The 20,592-nt window shown below is 45.6% G+C and overlaps 1 long non-coding RNA gene across 1 annotated transcript; it reads left to right on the top strand.

Annotated features, from left to right (window-relative positions):
• Positions 1-4,290: 4,290 nt before the first annotated feature.
• Gm6559 (predicted gene 6559) lies at positions 4,291-17,372 on the top strand. The gene is made up of 3 exons (NR_110455.1): positions 4,291-4,516; positions 14,840-14,872; positions 15,938-17,372. It is a non-coding gene; the product is annotated as a predicted gene 6559 (long non-coding RNA).
• The last annotated feature ends 3,220 nt before the right edge of the window (positions 17,373-20,592 follow it).

Consider the following 20,592-nt stretch of genomic DNA (forward strand, 5'->3'; position numbering starts at 1 on the left):
TTGAGGCAAATAACAACTGTCAAGTCCTGATAGCAGCAGTTGACCTCAGAGGCAGGTGACAGAAAGCAGGGGAAACAGCCATTTTCTCAAATTCTGTTAAGGACAGTAGTGTGGTGGGAGGGACTATCCACCAACCCGGGAAGCCTCCCACCCCCACCCCCCCATTATCCAGGACCCAGAGATACGCACAGGAATTCTAATGCTTTGGGTGTCACTGGACAGTGAAGGCCCACTAGATTCTGACAGGATTTGTTTTTTTATAATTGTTTTGCTTTGTTTTCGTTGGCTTTGGTGTTTCTCATGAAAGCTTTTAACATTTACCCAAGTAGGGCTCGTAGAGCAGTAAACTCCACCTACCTACCAGTGCTTCAAGAATCTCCACAGTAGAGCTGCCCTTGCTTCATCTTGTCTCAGACATCACATCGCTTCATGCGCAGATGTGAAATAGATGTGTAAGCGCATATTTCTTTTTTTAAAAGATTTATTTATTTTATGTATGTGAGCACACTGTCGCTGTCTTCAGACACACCAGAAGAGGGCATCAGATCCCATTACAGATGGTTGTGAGCCACCATGTGGTTGATAGGAATTAAACTCAGGACCTCTGGGAGAGCAGCCAGTGCTATTACCGTTGATAGTGCATATTTCTAAGTGTTTTTGAAAAAAACAACCCAAAATAATTATCATTCCTGTGAAAAGCGTGCGTTCATTGGTCACGTCTGTCAATCATCTCCTAGATGCTCTTCATAAATAAGGTTCAAATGCGATCCATATGCTACCATCGGTTGCCACACCTCTTGAGCCTATTTTGAGCCTATGGGTTCCACACAGCACGGCTTTTCACACATTGAGGCCACGGAGGCACTTTGCCCGTGGTTTCCCACATTCTGGGTTTTGTCTTCAGAGCAACTCATGTTTGAGAAGCTGAAATAGGAGACCTGAAGGCTCAGAGCTGATGCTGGACAAAATGAATCCAACTGCCCATTGACACCAGAAGGGCCATGGTGTCTGTTTGCCTCCTTTTTTCTCTTTCATTTGTTTGTTTGTTTTATTTTTTGAAACAAAATCTCTCTGTGTAGCCCTGGCTGACCTTAAAATTATGTGATCCTCCTGCCTTCGCTTTCCCAGTGTGGAGATTATAGGTTTAAACCACCCTGTGTGGCTGCCTGTTTCTTCTTAAAGATATCTGTCGACGAGCTGTAAGTTTTGTAACCACATACTGACTAGAGAAATCCATGGGACAATTTTTAATTGTATGAGTATGGATGAGTGTATCTCATGCATGCCTCATGTCTGTGGAGACAGAAGAGGGCATAGAATACCCTGGAACTGGAGTTACTGTGGTTGTGAGCCTTGTGGGTGGCAGGAATCGAACCAGGATCTTCTGCAAAAGCAGCCAGTGCCCTTAACTGCTGAGCCACCTCTCCCCCATCAAAAATATTCATAATGGTCTGGTTTTTTTTAATTCCCTCTGTGTTTTATAACACATAGAGCCTATCTCAAGGAAAGAAAAAAATGTGGAGCCAGCAAGATGGCTCAGCCTCCAAGACTGATAACTTTACTTGGATCCTCACTACCTCCCGAAAGTTGAAGTTGTCCTCTGAGCTCAACACATACACTATGGTACTTTGAGTACATACACAACACACATACACAATACACACACAACACACACACACACACAAATAAATAAACATATAAATAAACATATAAATAAATAAATAAATAAATAAATAAATGCAATAAAGAAGAAAACTTAGGCCGGGCAATAATTGGCACACACACCTTTATTCTCAGTACTCAGGAGACAGAGGCAGGTGGATCACTTTGAGTTTGAGGACAGCTGGTCTACAGAGCAAGTTCCAGGACAGCCAGAATGCAAGAAAAGAGAGAGAGAGAGGGAGAGAGAGAGAGAGAGAATTTAAGAAGAAAATAATTGCCTTGAATGTCATATGGAATGCAATAGAAAACCCTTTGACTTAAGTAGCAGGGGTAGTTAAAGGGGTAGAGGTGAAACTATCGTTTTGTTTTATTTTTAAGGTTGACTCTTCTGTGTCTGTGTATGTGCTCATGGGTGTGCACAGACCCATGTAGGTGTATGTGCATGCATGTGAAAGACAGAGACTGCTGTGAGATGTCTACCACCTTACTGCTTGAGACAACCTCCCTCACGTAATCTGGACCTCACTAACTTGGTTAGACTGCTGGCCCAAGCCTAGTCCTGGGGTTACCTGCACACACTGCCATGTCTGACTTTTCCATGAGCGCTGGGATCCAAACGCAAGCCCTATGCTCATATGTGTTCCCTAAAATAAAGGATACGTCTCTACAAAACTAATCGTAAGACCAAATAACTCTTAACTAACTGGCAAACACAGTTCTTGACAAGAACTCTTACAAGAGAGGCAAGTTGAATTGCGAAGGCCATGTCTAGTGTAACACGGACAGATGTGGGTGGGCAGGGCAGCCTGCTTCGACCAGAGCTGAAGCAGCACTAGTGACCAGTGCACCTAGAATATCAGATGCTCTCTCTGTTCAAAGACTGCCCTGTCACTCACACAAATCAACTTAGAGTATGTGACACCCCCACCTCAGTGTACAAAGGTTGCCAAAATTACAGTCAATTCATTAATCTCCCATGCCAGGGAGAGGTAGCCATCGATCACTCTGGGTTATACTGACAGCAAGACAATAACATGACGTCCCCTCCATTAGATAGCGTTCCTTCCAGTTCATTTGCTATCAGAGTCTCTCTAAAATGCCTTCTAACTAAAATATGTCTTGCCCGGATGGAGACTTCCAAGTGACTTGCTCAAGAGAAACATCCTACTTCCTTAGAATAAAGGAACATAAAAATTTCATTACAAGTGATATCTCTTAATAAATTTAATATTAAAAATGCTTCCTTTTTATCAGGGAAAGACGATGAAAGGAAGAGAAAGGGGAAAGAAGGAGAGATGAAAGGAAAAAATGGCTTAAACTTCCAATATTTAGGATGCTAATTTTTATTATGGTATTTAGGAAATTTAAATGCCACAAAACCAAAATTGAGGGGAACTGAAACTAAGTATTCATGTGAAACATTGTGGAGGGGTTTGGTTTGGTTTTTAAGATTCTATTTATTTTTGATTTTACATGTATGTGTGTTTGCCTGATTATGTGTGTACCACATGCCTGCAGTGTGATTAGTGCCTGCTGAGGCCAGATGAGGGTGCTACTGATCCCCTGGGACTAGAGTTACAGACAGTTATGAATCACCGCGTGGGTACTAGAAATGGAAGCAGAGTCCTCTAGAACAGTGGTTCTTAACTTATGGGTCGCAACCCCAAACACTGAAGGACCCTTTCATAGGGGTTGCAAGTCAGATATCCTGCATATCAGATATTTAATTATGAAAATTTAAAGTTATGAAGTGGCAACAAAATAATTTTATGGTTGGGGGTCACAACATGAAGAACTGTATTAAAGGGAGCATTAGGAAGGTTGAGAACCAGTGCTCTGAAAGAACGATCAATAAATGTGGTGTTTATCACAGAGAGTATTCTTAAAATAAAATAACTAGCTAGGTGTAGTGGTGCATATCTGTAATCCCAGGATTTGGGGGGTGAGGGGTGGGGGGTGGAGGCACAAGATCAAGGAGTTCAAGGACAGACTCAGTTACATGGGGAGTTAAAAAAATGTCCTGTAAAAGGCCCTGTTTCAAATAAATATTTTTAAAATTATAATAAAAATAAAATGACTGAGAAAATTGAAACATTTTTATCTTCCATTTTTCATGCTCACTTCCTGGTTCTTTGTTTAGGATTCTGGTTAGCGGCTGTGAGTACGGAAATTGGAATGCAGGCCTTAGCCAGCAGAGCCTCAGGAATGGTACTTCCTTAGGGCCCTCGATAAACTGGCTTAGGAAATACTAAGCCATCCCGAACGCTGTTTCAAAGCAGTGTAGTTAATTGATATTTGATAGGAAAAGAAGAATCCTTTAAAATTATTAATAATAATAATATGGGAGGACTTTTAAGAAACATGGGAACAAAGACAGGAACAAAGAAACAAAGGAACAAAATCTATAAACTGAATATGCTGTAAATTAAAATCTGAAGAATAAAGTCAACGGCATTATACTAGCGCCACTGCCAGGTTTTTCCGCAACGAAGAAAGTCTCTATCAAGGAGCCTCCCTCTGCCTGCTCCCCCTCCGCACAGAATCCGCTGGTTTGCGTTTCTGGAGCGATTTCCTCAGCCAGTCCTTGCAGTCAGTTGTGTCACCCAGCTTTCCCGTCCCAGCCCACACACCATTTCGTGCAAGGAGATCTTTGAACACGAGTTTCAGTACGATCAAACGTCTTAACTGTGACCCCAAGAAACCTACTCCGGGGGTAAAGGCCTCGCGAACAAACACTGCGCTGCGGAAAACAAAGCGGAGATGGCCGAGGCCGTGCGCAGATTCTGGAGCACACAAAGAAGCCAGAGCCATGCTCGCGCGCTGCGGCGGCGCATGCGCAGCTCAGCGGGTGCAGGTGCGCGCGCTGGGGTGAGGTGTGGGGTGGGGGGTAGGGGGTGGGGGGTATGGAGTTGAAAGCACCAGGAGCTGGGTGGAGTGAGCTCTGCTCCTCCCCAGCTGTGTGGTTGGGGACACAGGCAGAATGTTGCTTAGCCTCAGTTTTCTCATCTGCCAGATGAAGCAAATGCCATCGAGCCCACTTAATGTCGGAGCTAAAGAGATAACCGGTGGTTTCTTAGCATGCGATAGACGCTCAATGAATTTTTTGCTATTACCAGATACCATCCAAGCACTAAGTGACATCACCATAGCAACATCAAGATCCTTAGACTGATTATGTAGACAATTTAATTAAACACAAATTTAAATAACACGTATTCCTCTTTTAGATACTTGAAGAATCATGTCTGTGTGGACATGGATACAGCAAGTGGGCTTCTTGCTCTTGTATTTTATCTTATCTGTTATTCTGTCCAAACAAGGACGAATCTGTGGGCGTAGTAAATGAGCACAAGTCTTTACAAAAGCCTGTTCAGTCCGGAATGTCTAGAGCAGCTCCAAGCTCAGAGCCTTCCACAGTGTTATTACTAGGCTTCATAGTCAGTATCAGTCAGTCCTTCTGAAATCCCCACCTCCAAGAGGGACCCAGATGTTAAGTGTAGTGCTTCCCACACCTATGCCAAAGTGGAAACGTTGCTCGCGCTTGCTCCAGCAGCACATATACAAAGTGGAAAGTTGCTCAGTGTTAATGTGTTTCAGTACAAAGATGTTCTAGGCCACAAGCTCACATAGATATCTGGTTTACTCTACTTGTAATGATCTACATCAAGTTTGACCCCCTAGGACTCAAAGGCCAAGGTGGTATGTTTTGTGCCTATGAGGTAAGAATCGTTTGTTTTTAAGTGATGGGAGGGGTACCAAAAGAAAAGTGTATTTTATAACATTTCATGCTTATGCGAAATTCTAATTTCATTGCCCATAACATTTCCCACTGGAACACGGCCACACCCACTCATTTACATATCTATCGTTGCTTTCATCCCTATAAGAGTTGAGGAAAATAATCCCTACAGAGTGAGTTCTGGGACAGCCAGGGCAACACAGAGAATCCCTGTCTCGAAAAGCAAAAAAAAAAAAAAAAGAAAGAAAGAAAGAAAGAAAGAAAGAAAGAAAGAAAGAAAGAAAGAAAGAAAGAAAGAGAGAAAGAAAGAAAAAAAGAAAATGCATGTTAACAGGATCTAGATAATGATTTATGATGTACACTTGGTGACTCTGGTGGGGTGGGTGGGGACTCAGGTGTTTCTCAGGCAAGTCACGGAAGTTTTTCACTTGTAAAACACGGACAAGTCGCAGCAGAGTTCAGATAAGAAGTAGCCTCTGCGCAGAGTGAGTGTCCTGTGTCAGGCATCCGTGCGTCTTAATGTGTTTAGAAATGTTCCTCTTCCGTGCGCTTCAGGCCCCATTCCAAATTAGAACACAACCATCATCTCAGATAAGGATCTAGAAAGTAACCTGATTCTGTATGGCCGCCGCTGCCAAAAATCTTCAGTTTGTATCCTCTTCTAACTTCTACCTCTTTGCCATGATCTACCAAAGTCAAAGGAACCCACCTTATAACCACGCGACCAGCAAAGAGTAAGGTCAGAGAGCTGATGCGACTCACAATTAAATCTGACCAGTTAAGGAAAGGCCAGGCCACAGGAGCTGACAGCTCTTCCTGCCGTAGCCAGAACCCCTGCCGGAAGTCAAAGGGGGGGGGGGCAGAACCGCCCAGAACCGCCTGTGCATTCAAGAATTTCCAGTTTCTTAAGACACTCATTAGTGTCAGCTGAGAAGTTCAGAGGGATTAGGTTAGGGAACAAACATTGAAGGAACAGAGATTAGAGCCCGTGAGGGACGGAAGGATTACCCAGGAGCTGAAATGAAGGGGTTCAACCCCTAACAAAGGTAGTTTGGTTCCCTGTTTTCAGCCAGACTCTGAGAATGGCTAATGTCATAATGGCAAGCGCTGGGTCAAGATAGGAGAGCAAAGGCTGGAGAGATGGCTCAGCGGTTAGGAGCACTTGCTGCTCTTGACGAGATCCCAAGGTTGGTTCACAGCACCCACGTTAGGTGGCTTGCAACTGCCTATAAATCCAGGGAATCCAACACTATGTTCTGGCCTCTGCAGGCACCCACACTCATGCAACAACTGCACACACAGACACTCCCATGCATACGTAAATAAAAATTAAATTTAAAAGAATGTTTAATTCCATTTTTTTTTTAAATATGAGAAAGGGACTCCCTGAGGCTCTCCAGTCAGGTGACAGGTAACAGCTGATGTTCACAATCCATCCAATCAGCATCCACTCAGATGGCTAAGCCTTGTGGCGGACCTGCTTTACCCATTCTCCCAATATTCTGTCAATTATAAGCTAATAAGCACCAAAGACAGAAACTTTCATTTTAAAATATTCTGGGGTTTCTTGAGACAGAGCCTCATGTGACTCAGGTTAGCCTGGAATTCACTGTGCAGTTTACCTGCACTGGGTCGAGACCCCCCACTTTGCCTTAGGTGATCTGAAAGTGACTTCCTGTTCAGGGAGTAGCTGTGTGACTCCGTCTGAAAAGTTTTAGATGTAATGTCACCAGCGGTGACATATGGAGTGGCCAAGCAGGAAAGAAAGAAGGAAAGCTATGGCTGCACACGGAATGTGTGCACAGTGACAGGCATAGCAGAAGCCGCCACGGCAGACTCTTGCCAAAGACTCTAGGCCCGGGCTGCACCGAAAGTCTTTTGATGAGATAGAAGACAAAGTATCAGCGGTCAAAACATACAATTGTTTCCGGGACATATTTGTGTATGTGTCTTTGCATATACCCCAAGTCTCAGCATAGCTCAAGCTATGATTCAAGAGACTGGTGATTTGTCATGCTCAAAGCCTTGGTCTGCAATTCCAGCACCACGAGAAAAGGCACGCAGGTATCCAATCCCCACGCTCCGGAAGTGGAGGCAGGAGGAGCAGAAGTTCAAGGTCGGGGGGTGGGAAAGTGGGTGCTCCGTGGGTAAAGTGTCTGCCAGGGAGGAATTGAATCCAAACCCCAGAAGCCACCTGAAGCTCAGAGCAGTAGCACTCATCTGTGGCAGGAGGGGAAGCCAAGAATCAATCAGCCAGTCCAGCTCACCCAACAGAAGCCAGCAAAGAGACCCTCTGTGGAACAAGAAGAATGTAAGGACCAGCATCAATTTCCATCTGTCCTTCAACCTCCACTTGCTGTAAGCATGCTCTCTCTCTCTCTCTCTCTCTCTCTCTCCCTCTCTCTCTCTGTTTCTCTCGCTTGTGCTCTCTCTCTCTCTCTCTCTCTCTCTCTCTCATACACACACACACACACACACACACACACACACACACACACACACACAGAGTTCAAGGTTATCCTTGGCAATGCAGCAGAGGAATCACCTGGGTGCTTATCACGCATCCAGGTTCCTGAGTCCTAACTCCAGAAATTCTGATTCAATTGGGGAAGGGAAAAGAGGGTGGCAGAGTTCACAACCCAACCCGACTTGGAAACCACTTGGGAGAGGGAGTGTTTCATACCCACCATAGCAGGAGCTCAGGAGGTTTCCCTCTGTCAGCAAGCTTGAGTAACAAAAACACATGAGGCTGGGAACGTGCTAGGGACATATCAGGTAAGATTAGGATTTAAATATATCCTGGGCCTCTCCTTAAGGATCATATATGTAAGTCACAGTGTGTGTGCATATATAGAACGTGCAGGTGTAATTTAATTAAAGGCAGGGCAATCAAAGAGAAAGATTCGCACGTTCTTCCTTCCTAGGCCACTTAAGGAGTGAGGTTGCAACGAAAGTCTCTCTTTTTTTCTAAGACATTATGAAAGGGGGTTAGTGTGAACAGGGTCAGGGATCGGTAGAGACATTTTCCCTACAGAGTGGAAGGAGAGAAGCTGGCAGTCACAGAGAAGCTGGTGAAGCTCCAGGTCAGGACAAGCAGCTCACACATGCCCGCCCACCTGCTGTGAACCAGACCTGAGAGAGCACCAGCACCTGCCTGGCTACCGTGTGCCTAATCCCAGAGTTGACTCGAACAAATAACATTCATAGTCTATGATTAGACAACAGCTTTTCCAAATAGAAGCCAGTACACAGTGAGACAGGAAAAAAAAAAAAAAAAAAAAAACCCTCAGCAATCTGTCTGAAAAGTAATTCTGCGATCGATCAGCAGGTGTCGCTGTTTTGCCTACGTGAACAGGGCTCTTTGTTCTTGGCCAAGTTGCTCCGACGCTCCGCGTGCAGTTAAAGACGACCAACCCGCTCTCAAGCTTGTCCCCGAGGGACTTTAATTTGGTCCGAGACAAAGAAATTCCTTCCTCAATTTTTTAAGTGGAGAAATATAGTGAAATTATGCCCGTATTCCCTAAAAAAAAAAAAAAAAAAAAACTGTATTGACATGTCATATTGTAATTTCCAGGGAACCATATAAAACCAAGCTCACACTGGTAGCTGCAGGGGCTGAGATGAGGAAGTTGAGTTTTCGTTTTATAAGATAAAAAGAGTTGGCTCCAGCCGCATATGTAGCAGAGGATGGCCTTGTCGGTCATCAATAGGAGGAGAAGCCGTTGGTCCTGTGAAGGTTCTATGCCCCAATACAAGGGAATGCCAGGGCCAGGAAGCGGGAGGGGGTGGGCTGGTGAGCAGGGAGACGGGGGAGGGGATAGCAGGTTCTCAGAGGGGAAACCAGGAATGGGAATAACATTTGAAACGTAAATAAAGAATATATCTAGTAAAAAGATCAGGAAAAAAATATAAAAAGAGTTATTGGTATTGAACGTGGGGTGCCTTTAACACCACTAAACTGTGCACTAAAATGGTTAAAATGATAAATTTTATGGTATCTGCATTTTAAAGAGTTGGTTGTGAGAGCCTAGCTTTTGGGTTTGTTTGTGTTTGGTTTTGGTTTTGTTTGTTTGTTTGTTTTTTTTTTTCAAGACAGGGTTTCTCTGTGTAGCCCTGGCTATCCTGGAACTCACTCTGTAGACCAGGCTGGCCTCGAACTCAGAAATTTGCCTGCCTCTGCCTCCCGAGTGCTGGGATTAAAGGGGTACGCCACCACGCCCGGCTGAGAGCCTAGCTTTTAATGGCTATACCATCTCTCTAGTCCATGTTATGTATTTTTTATCACAATAAAACATTCGAATAAAATGAACAGAACAGAACAAAGCAAAACCAACGCTAAGCCTATCTCTAACCCTCCTTGTAAGTCACGTTCATGAATTGGCAACATGAGCCTAGAAAGCAGATGAATTCCAGAGATGAAGTCTGCCATCTGGTGCACAGGATGAATGGACCCCTTCTGTGAAGAACTCAGAAAGCCCGTCCTGAGCAGAGGTCAAACGTCTCCTTCTGGAAGTCCTAGGGGTGGGAAAGATACCGAAGACAGCATTTAAGCTTGTGATGGACTGAGCTTACATTTAAAGAACCCACTGTGTGAAACAGAGATCCTGGCCTTTCCCGTCATATCTGCTCCTCTAGAACTCCAAACTTAAAAATCCAGAAAAGAGTCAGTACTATTTGCTGAGCCGCCCCACCCCATATGATAATATATGTTTATTTAGACCCAGTTTTCAGCATATCCATATGGGCCTAGGGAAATGGCATTCCTTACACCCAAGTAGGTCCAAGCTTGCTGGGACATTACTTCATTAGCTTGTTTGTTTAAGACAGGGGTCTCTCTACATAGCCCAGGCTGGCTTTTCCTCCGGCCCAGCTCTTCTGGGAAACCTGCTCATTCAGGATCTCTGATACAGTAGTGCCCCAAACTAAAAACCCCTGCCCTAAGAACTCAAAATATTATCTGAAGACACTCAAAATTCCACTTAAGATTCTAATCCAATCGATCAAAGCAAATGCTGTTGAAAACATGCATCTTGAAAGGAAGCCAGGGGCTAGAGAGATAGCTCAGTGCGTAAGGGTACCAACTGCTCTTCCAAAGGTCCTGAGTTCAAATCCCAGCAGCCACGTGATGGCTCACAACCATCCGTAATGAATGCGTCTGAAGACAGCTTCAGTGTACTTATTTATAATAATAAATGAGCAGGGCTGACCAGAGAGAGCAGAGGTCCTAAATTCAATTCCTAACAATCACAGGAAGGCTCACAACTACAGTGTACTCATATACATAAAATAAATAAATCTTTAAAAAAAAAAAAGGCAGAGCTTTAGACTTTTCCCAGCGGAAGGCTGCTGGAGACTTAGGACTTTCTTCCTCTGTGGGTGGGAGGGGGGGCCTGGGAATCGTTTTCTCTTGTATTCCAGAGGACACTGCTTTTGGGGTCATTCTCTTGAATATCCTCCCACCCACATTCTGGCTTACAGTGCCCTAATACATGACCAGAAGGATCCCCAGCCATGTTGGATGTGTAGAGTCAGCTGTGCTGACCGAGGATAGAGCCTTTCACTGGAAAGTGTGTCCATCAGTGGTATCATGCCATAACCTCCCTACTTTTAGCTCTAAGGTGAATACTCACCTCCCCTGCTGCCCCTTTCTGGAGCCTGTAAGAAAGTTCCAGCTGGTAAAAGGTGCTAGGGAGGTCACCCACAGCACGCACAGCAGATCTGTGAAGTGTTAAAACAGAGAACCACTCCAGGCATCTCCCAGCTAAACTCTAGGCATGGAGGACCACCTGGCTCTCTAGGGAAAGAACAAGTTTCTCCATAGAAACCCAGCTCATGGCCAAAGAGAGAAGAGGTTGGAGACCCAGAGGGAGAGCTGTGAAATCTTCCCTTCCAAGAATCCTTCTGAGGACCAAGCAGCCTACTAGGACCTGGTCATTGTTTCCGATTGTTGGCCTGCAACACATTGTGCAAATACTTAGGCCTCCATTTCTTCATTTGGAAAATGGGATTAAGCGTAAGAAGCTTATGAAGACAACTCAGTTGGTAAAGTGCTTGCTATATAAGCTTGAACACCCTGAGTTCTGTCCCAGAACTTGCATGAAAGCAAGCAAGCAAGCAAGCAAGCAAGAGTAAGCCAAGCTCAGCAGACTCTAAAACCCCAATGCTGGAGGTCAGACACAAGCAGATCCCTGGGGCTCGACGGCCAATCAACCCAGTCTTAAGTGAGTTCCAGATCAGTAAGGTTGTGTCTCAATTAAAAACAACAACAACAACAACAAATGGGTTGGCAAAAACCGGCTCTGTAGATTGGAGCACTTGCCACCACACCTGACAATCTGAGTTCAGATGTGCCCTGGGTCACATACCATGGACTGATGTTTTCTCTCTCTCTCTCTCTCTCTCTCTATATATATATATATATATATATATATAACATTTTAAAGCTAGGTATCACCTAAGGAATTACAATGGAGGTTATCCTCTGACCACCACACATATGTGTACATATACATATATCTACATGGACACAAACAAGCACACATACACAAAATCTAATATGCATGCTATTTTTGAGAGATGTAACAAAGTCTAATATATTCATAGAAAAGTGAACAAATTATAATTAAACTGTGGACTGGACAAGAATGGCCCCCATAGACTCATAAATGTAAATACTTGACCCCAGTTGTGGAACTATTTTGGAAGGATAAGGAGGTGTGGCCTTGTTGGAGCAGGTAAGTCACTGAGGGTGGACTTTATCTGAGATTTCCAAAGCCCATGGGATTCTGGTTTAACAGCAGTAAGCTCTCACTACTGCTCCAGCCCCGTGCCTGTCACTGTCACTCTCACTACTGCTCCAGCCCCGTGCCTGTTCTCTGTCACTCTCACTACTGCTCCAGCCCCGTGCCTGTCACTGTCACTGCTCCCTGCCCTGAGGTTCATGGACTCTCACTCCAGAAACTGTAAGCCCCAAATTTACTGCTATCTTTTGGTTTTGTTTTGTTTGTTTGTTTGTTTTAAGATTTATTTATTTTATTTATGTAAGTACACTATCTGTCTTCAGACATGCCGAATGAGAGCATTGGATCCCATTACAGATGGCTCTGAGCCACCATGTGGTTGCTGGGATTGAACTCAGGTCTTCTGGAAGAGCAGTCAGTGTTCTTAACTGCTGAGCCATCTCTCCAGCCCCCTACTGCTGTTTTTTGTTAAGTGGCTTTGGTCATGGCCTTTTATCACAGCAATAGAACGGTAACTAAATACACATCTAGAATAAAACAAAACATAACTATATGAAACCAAGAGAAAGCCTATACTGACTTCTGACGGTAGACTAGTCATGTGCCTGGTTTTCAACTAGATTTAAGTGGATTCATACTGTGTGTGCCCATTTCTATCAGCCAATTTCTCTAAGAAATATCCATGATTGTTCCTGTGTCACATAGTATTTCAGTTGTTTTAATCACAGGTGTGAAAACATGGTTCAGAGTTTAAGATCACCAGGTAAGCAACTTCGAATGTAAAACTTCTCTGACTTTTATAATTTCTGGTTTATGTTGTGGTTTGAGTGAGAAATGCCCCCACCCCACCCCACTCCAGGCTCAGGTATTTGAACAACTGGTCCTCAGTTGGTTGCAGGGCAGAGGGCATGGGGGAATAAAAGGAGAATAAAGGGAGTAAGAGAAAACATGCATCCCACCAGAGTTTCGGTGCTCTGGGTGGGCAGATGCAGAAGGACTGCCACATTTTCATGCGGCCCCGAGTGGGTGTCTGGCTGTGGGAAGCCACAGACCCCAGCTTGGAGGGTGGCGGACAAGGGGCAGTTCTAGGTACCAGGTTCTCAGCCTTGGGCATCCCAGACACCTCTGGACACTATGGAAGAGCTGAGAACAGAATGGGGTCCCCGGGGACCGCTTGGTCAGTCCTGGGGCAGAAGGGAGGAGAGGGCAGGGGGAGAGGGGCACTGGGTGGTTTCCATGCAGGTGAAGGTCCTTGGACCGTGGCTGGGGTGCAGGAAGGCCTTCCACACGCTGCTCGTTAGGGAAAACCTATCCCATCATTCAAACACAGCCGGCCTTGATGAGCAGAGACAATCTATGGTTTTAGAGCTTTATTGTAGAAAGGCAGGGAGAAAGAGAGAAGGTAGAAAGAGGGAGACTGGCCATGGCCATATGGAGAGAGGGGGGACGAGAGAGAGAGAAGGAGGGCTAAAGAGTAAGAAAGGTGAAGGCTTAATGAGAGAGCGAGGAGGGGCCAAGCAGCCCCTTTCATAGTGGGCTGGGCTATCAGGTAAGTGTAGGGAGGAGCATACCTGGCTATAGACAGGTAACTGTGAGGGTGGAGTCTAGCCGGAATGCCAAAAGCTTGGGACATTGTCTGTGTGACTTATAGTTACAGAATTACGGAGTTGGGGGCTCTGTGGTGTCAGGCACCTGACTCTGGGACCGTGGCTCGCTTTTCTGTCCCTTGTAGAGTTTTCTACTAGGTCGCTGGAGCAAGCCTCATTCAACCAAAATAGACTGCCTATCACGGCACCACGGTTGATGGCACAGTTTAGGGAGGTCATGGAACCTTCAGGAAATGTAGCCTTGCTGGAAGAAGTCTCACGCCACTTCCAGTTCATCCTTTCTGCCTCCTGTATGTAATTGCTATGTGATCTCTCAGCTTCCTGCTCCTGCTGCCTGTTGTGGCTATCCCTGGTGCTGTTTGTATTTTGAGACTAATTCTGCTCCCCAAGAGGGGCTGCCTGGGAGAGGAGTGAACCCCATACTCAGGACTTCATGTGACCCTTCTAATGAATAAAGAAATCAATCACAGGGTGACTAGGCAGGACTTCCGGGTTGGAGACAGGGACGGTGGAGGCAGGAGAAAGGGAGTGGGCTTTTGGATGGGAAGGACAATGGAACGAAAATGTAGGTAGCAGAGACCCCCGGTTCAGGTCGTGGATCCATTGGGGTCTGCTACTGGAGATTTAACTTAGAATGGCTTACTGTTAGGATGCCAGTTGCTGCACCCAGTGATTGTGTTGCCTTTTGAATTTAAACTAAGATTGTGTGCTGTTTTCTTTCACGTGGCAACTTGACTGAGTTCCAGAGAAAAGGTACAATGTTGGGGCAGTGACCCACCATGGGAACTTAGCGAGCTGGGTGGAGCGATTTTGGAGCTCAGGGTCAGAGAGTCTCCACAAGATGAGAACGAGGCCCGCTGGTGCCCTGTCGGAGATAGCGTGGGTGACTTTTATTATTATTTCCCGCTACAGCTACCCTACCCCACCACCACCACCACTACCACCCCACCGATGGGCTCTTCCTCTGCCTCCGGATCCTTAAACCCAAATAACGTCTTTAGTCTACCAACTAGGTCCTGTTTTGGTCCTAGTGTTTTATCATAGCAACAGAAAAGTAACTAACCATAAGTTTTTTGTTTTTTCGTTTACAGTAACAGGGCTGGAACCCAGGGATCTTTTTCGTGGTAAGCAAACATTCGACTGAGCTACATCCCCAGCTCTGTGACATTGCTTATGAACACGAGATTCAGTTGGGAGGAAATATTTTCTAATCTCCTGTAACTCCCATTTTAAAGATAATGGGGTAACAAAGGAGGGACAAAGTCAGCTCTGTGTCCCAAACTCCCTTCTTAGTCCCAGGGGAAAGAGGTATGTTATTTGAGAACGCTAAGAGAAGGCACGAGGGGCACAAGACCTCCTCCTTCCCCGGTCACGGCAGAGGCACCTCAGCTCACGTCCACTGTGCTTCTGCTCTCAGCAGCCTCGCATTACCCCTGTAGCTAAAGTCCTGACTAGAAGTTCTCAGTTGTGTGCCTACCCAAGGAATGCAGACTAAAACTGAACACCTGGCTAAGGAGTCTGGTTACCATTGTATTGGCAAGCCGGCCTGGCAGCGTTTATAGGGAGGCCCCGTGTTGAGCCACCGCGCACAGCTAAATTTCCACATCCTGCTCCCTGCTGCACTGGCATGAATCGGAATCCAGTCCACTCTTTTACCTGAACCCTGAGGGATTGCCCATCTCTATTCCTGATCCTGCCTCTCATCATCACTTTTTAGCTGAGATGAGATGCAATTACCCCCACTGTGTGTATGCTTTCTCCCTCCCTCCCTTCCTCGCTCTTCCTCTCTCTATACCACCCCCCACCCCACCCCCACTTCTGACAACGCCTCAACATTGTAACCCAGACTGACCTGAGAGCTGGAATTACAGACATGCCCAGGGTTGTGTAGCAGCTGCATCTCTTTTAAAGGCATACTTTGTAAGCCCGGCACAGGCAGAATCCCACAGTCTGAAGGTAGAGGCAGGAGGAGAAGCTGTTCAAGGCTAGCCCCTGGGGTTCCATGTGGACAGGGCTTTATTATTATTATTATTATAGCCTTCATTTTTAATTTCTCTTCCATTGTTTCTGTAGCGTTCCTACAATTTTTCATATTAGGTCATGTATTCCTGATTTGGATCTGGAAATATGGTCAATATTGTTTGATTACATTTCCCAAGAGACCAAAGCCCCCGTCCTATGTCTTACAGGCAAGGATTCTGAGGACGTCTGGGGACTCAACATCCCCTACCATCCCCATTTTGTGAACCCAGGGGCTCAGGAAATCAAGGATGGCAGAGACTGCTGAGCCTGACACTGGAGAAGCCAGCTGCCTTTTGCTCACTGCAGACAGAACTGCAGACAGAACTGGTCTCGGCAGGCCACAGGCATCATCCCTTGTTGGTGGCTCTCTCTTAAGCAATGGATCTTTCTCCTCCTCATTTTTCTTCTCCATTAAATGGGGCGAACAGGGTGTTAAAAGACATAATTGCCGTTTACAGGGAGCCGTGGCGTCTTGGATGAAAGCCTATGGAGCTGGGAACGCTTGTCCAAAATGAGAACATAACTTTGATCAACGGAGACGGAGGGAGAAAAACACTCCCTGCATCAGCTAGGATTATCTGGCCTGGCCTGGTTTGGTGTTCTAGTTTGTTTTTGTTTCTGGGATAAAACGCTGACCAAAGCCAACTTGGAGAAGAAAAGGTTTATTTTTGTCTTACAACTTCCGGGTCACAGTGGACCACTGAGGTCAGGAACTGAGGCAGCGGCTAACTGAGGGACATCGCTTACGTCTTGCTCTCCACAGCTTGCTCAGTCTGTTTTCTTGTACCACCCGAGACCAACTGCTGCCCAGGAGCGACACCACCCACCGTGGGCTGGACTGTCCCTTATCAATCATTAATCAAAACAACAACAACAAGTTCTACATTTTCTCCCCTGAATACCAATCTGATAGAGGTAGTTTCTCAATCAAGGTTCCTTCCTCCTAGGTGAAGCTAGTTTATATGGAGTTGACAAAAAGCTAGCCAGCACATGTGGGTAGCAAGGTTTTATCCAACAGATTGCCTATGGGGACTTTTTTGATCTCTTTTGAACAGTGTTCACAACCCTTGACTTCTACGCCAGGATTAGGTTACAAAGGGATATCGAATCAGCAGGACTGTAAGCATTCAAGTTTCTGCTCCCACGCACACAGTAAACGCTCAGTAAATATTTGCTAGAAAAACCAGTAAGTTACTTTATTTGCTCAAATTTACGAAACAGGTTTAAGAACCAGATTGCCCTAACAGTTTCAGACTCCAAGATGATGAAGAATATAATGGAAGAGATGACATTGTTGCCTTGAGTTATTAATAATGTCCATGCACCATTAAGAATAAAGAGGCGGGGCTCATGAAATGGCTAAGAAGGTAAAGGAGAGTGCTGCTAAGGCTGGCAACCTGAGTTCAATGTCCAGGACCCCCATGTTGGAAGGAGAGAACCAATTCCCACAAGTTGTCCTTTGACATCTGTATGTGCACTGTGGCATGTGCACCTGTGACCTCTGTATATGTACCGTGACATGTGCATCAACACATATCAGCATGCATTTGGAATAAACTAATACAGAAAACAAAAAAATAAATAAACTACAAAAATATCCCCAAAGCTTTGGGTAGTGCTTCAGACGAGAGCAAGCTCGGCTGAAATTCGAGTTATTTTCATTATTTCATCTATTGAAAGAGAGACATTACACAACTACTCACATCAGAACTTGCTGTTGTCATGAACGCAGTCTTGTTGGGAGGTCACTTTTTTTTAAGATTTATTTTTATTAATTCTAACAATGTGTAGGTGTATGTTTGTCTGTGTGTAGGTGTGTGCACATGACTGTAGGTGCCCACAGAGCCAGAGGTTCAGACAGTTGTGAGCTGCCTGATGTGGGTGCTGGGAACAGGACTTGGGTCCTTTGAAAGAGTGCCAAGTGTCTTAAACCACGGAGCCATCTCTCTGGCCCTGGAAGGCCACATCTTTATTCCAGCATCGTGTCATGGCTCAAAGCATTTTGAAATCTCTCCTTAAGAATTTTACACAGAGGCTGGAGAGGTGGCTCAGAGGTTAAGAGCACTGTCTGTTCTTATAGAAGTCCTGAGTTCAATTCCCAGTAGTCATGTGATGGCTCATAACCATCTATAATGAGATCTGGTGCCCTCTTCCAGCCTACAGGCATCCATGCAGGCAGAATATTGTGTATATAATAAAAAACCTTGAAAAACTTACACAGAGTAAGGCCTGTTATTTTAATATCTGGTATAGTGTTGAATCTTCATGCTTGGAGAACAAAGGTGTTTATTTAAAACAGCAAATGGAAGCTGGGTGTGGTGGCATATGCCTTTGATCTCAGCAGGCAGAACTCAGCCAGTTGGAAGCCAGCCTGCTCTGCATAGTGAGTTCCAAGACAGCCAGAGCTGCATGAGAGAACCTCCCTGTCTCAAAAAATAAAATAAAATAGCTAAAGGACATAGGAACTCATATATGACTGAGCAGAGAGTTATTAACTGGAAGGGGTGTGGCACAGTAACATGGAAACCAGCTTTGAAACTGGATTTAAAGAAAAGTTTATAGAAACGCCTTCAGAAGTGGCTTTTGTTCCATCTTTGGGTTAAATGTTTTGTTTGTTTTCGGAATGGGGTATTAGGTAGCTCACACTGGCCTTGCATACTTAAAGGTGACCCTGTGCCCACACTTCCCACGTGCCAGGATTACAGGCAGACTCTGCCACACCCCGCCCAGACATGGTTTTCAAGGATTGGTTTAGTAAGTCTTTTCACTCCCACAGAGAGGCCGAAACAATGAAGGGCACACTGTGGTACAGCACCTGACACCTGGGCCTCGGGCTTCAGCAATGACAGTTGTCTTGGTCCAAGAGCACTGCTGTGGCTTGAGTCAGAAAATGTCAACAGGCTCCTTGTGTTTAAATACTTGGTCCCCCAGGTGAAGGCGCTGTCTTGTGAGGTAGTGAAAGCTTCGGGACATATGACTGGCTAAAAAGATGTGTCACTTGAGGCTGGCCTTAGAAGTTACACTCAGTTCCAGTTCCTGCTCGGATTTTTGCTTTCTGAACACTTATTCAATGAACATATAGACTGCCTAATGCCAAGCATCCCTCTAGAAGCTAGGACTGAAGCATTGAATAAAACTAGCCCTTGACCCTCCTTGCACTGATATTTCCACGGAAGAGCAAGGTATCAATATGTATTCCTGGCTGGCCTCAAATTCTCCCTAGTACGAGAATGACAAGAAGTGTACTGCCATGCCAGGCAGAAGGTGTTTCTGCTTTAAGTCTTGAGTGATTGGGAATGAGGGTGCGTGTATGGGGATGGGGGTGATACTGGGATGATCTTGGCTCAGTAAATGTCTGCCACATTCAGCTTTTTATAGACTGATTTTCTCCCTCGTGTGCTGTTGGAGATTGCGAAGAATATGAGATGGGACGCCTGAGCTCAGTAGCTTGGAGCTCGTTAGGGGGCGTGTATATAAATCTGTGAAATTCTTAGAAACAAGAATGGCACTTGAGTTCTAAAACATTGTGATGTAAGTGACTTAAGGGTTTGCTGTGAACCAAATAAAAATATAGACGAGCCATCAGCCATGGTAGTAACTTCCAGAACCTTGCACACAGTTGGTGCCCAAAAAATATTTCTTTTCCCCCTTGAGTTGGGGTGTAGCTCACTTGGTAGAGTTCCTGACAAGCATGCACAAACCCCGGCTTGTTACATTTGTTTAGTGTGTGTGTGCGTGAGTGAGTGTGTGTATATGTGTGTGTGCGTGAGTGTGTGTGCGTGAGTGTGTGTGTGTGTGTGTGTGTGTGTGTGTGTGTGTGTGTAAAATCTTCCCTGGTTGAAGACATGACATAGCATGTATTTACTGTTCTGAAGACAACTGGCAAGGGACTTGGGCAAGCCACCAAGCACTAGTGTACAGGCAGGGAGTACTCTGTTATCTGTGGGTTGCTGTCCCTTCATCATCTGAGGGGTAGCCCCCTAAAGCTCCATCCTCTGAATATTCAGCATATGGGATTAATCTCTCTCCCATCTGTTCTCCCACAGAGCTTTCCCCAGCTGCCAGCATTGCAGCACTTGGCCTATTCTACTTTGTGGTCTACAGAGGCCGAGGGTTAGTATGACTTGACGCTTGTAAACTCTTGAGGGCCAGGAACCTGTTTGGCTCACCTTTGTACCTACACAGTACCCAACATGGGCTTTGCAAGTGGAGATTTTTACCAAGCCTTCCTGGTTCCCACTAGGGACTCTGGTAAAGACAGGCCCACTGAGGGTTTTTCAACTAAGAAAAATTTTAAGACTAAAAAGGGGTGTGTCTGATGCTAATTGGGTGGGTCTGGTCCTGTTCCCTAATTGGTTCTCGATCTATCAGTAAAGATGCCAGGGACCAATTGCTGGGTAGAAGGAATAGGTGGGACTTCCAGGTCCCGGGGGAGGCGAGGAGACACGAGGAGAGAAAAGGAGTTTTCCCCATGCTTCAGAGGGAGAAAAGCCAACCAGCCATGTGAGATCTGGGGTGGAATGACCACAGTCCGCGTCTACAGGCAGGAGGTTGGGGATGCTGAGCTGGGGTTGAAGGTGGCTGAGCAACTGAAGTTGAGTGCAGACTTAAGAGTGCTGAGCTGGGCGTGCTGAGAAGGCCCTGCTAGCCACAGCAGATTGGAGGCGCCCAGCAGTTGTACCAATAAGGCACGTTGAAACTGAACAACTGCGTGTGCCTGTGTTTTTCATCAGTGGGTCTAATATTCTCGGGCAGGGGCTGGTAGTGCGGTCCGCCTGGAGCTTAGGCAGGAGCTTAAGCTGCATTCATTCTACATTAGCTT

The sequence above is a fragment of the Mus musculus genome, chromosome 6, assembly GCF_000001635.26.
Source record: "Mus musculus strain C57BL/6J chromosome 6, GRCm38.p6 C57BL/6J".
Taxonomy (NCBI): Eukaryota; Metazoa; Chordata; class Mammalia; order Rodentia; family Muridae; genus Mus; species Mus musculus.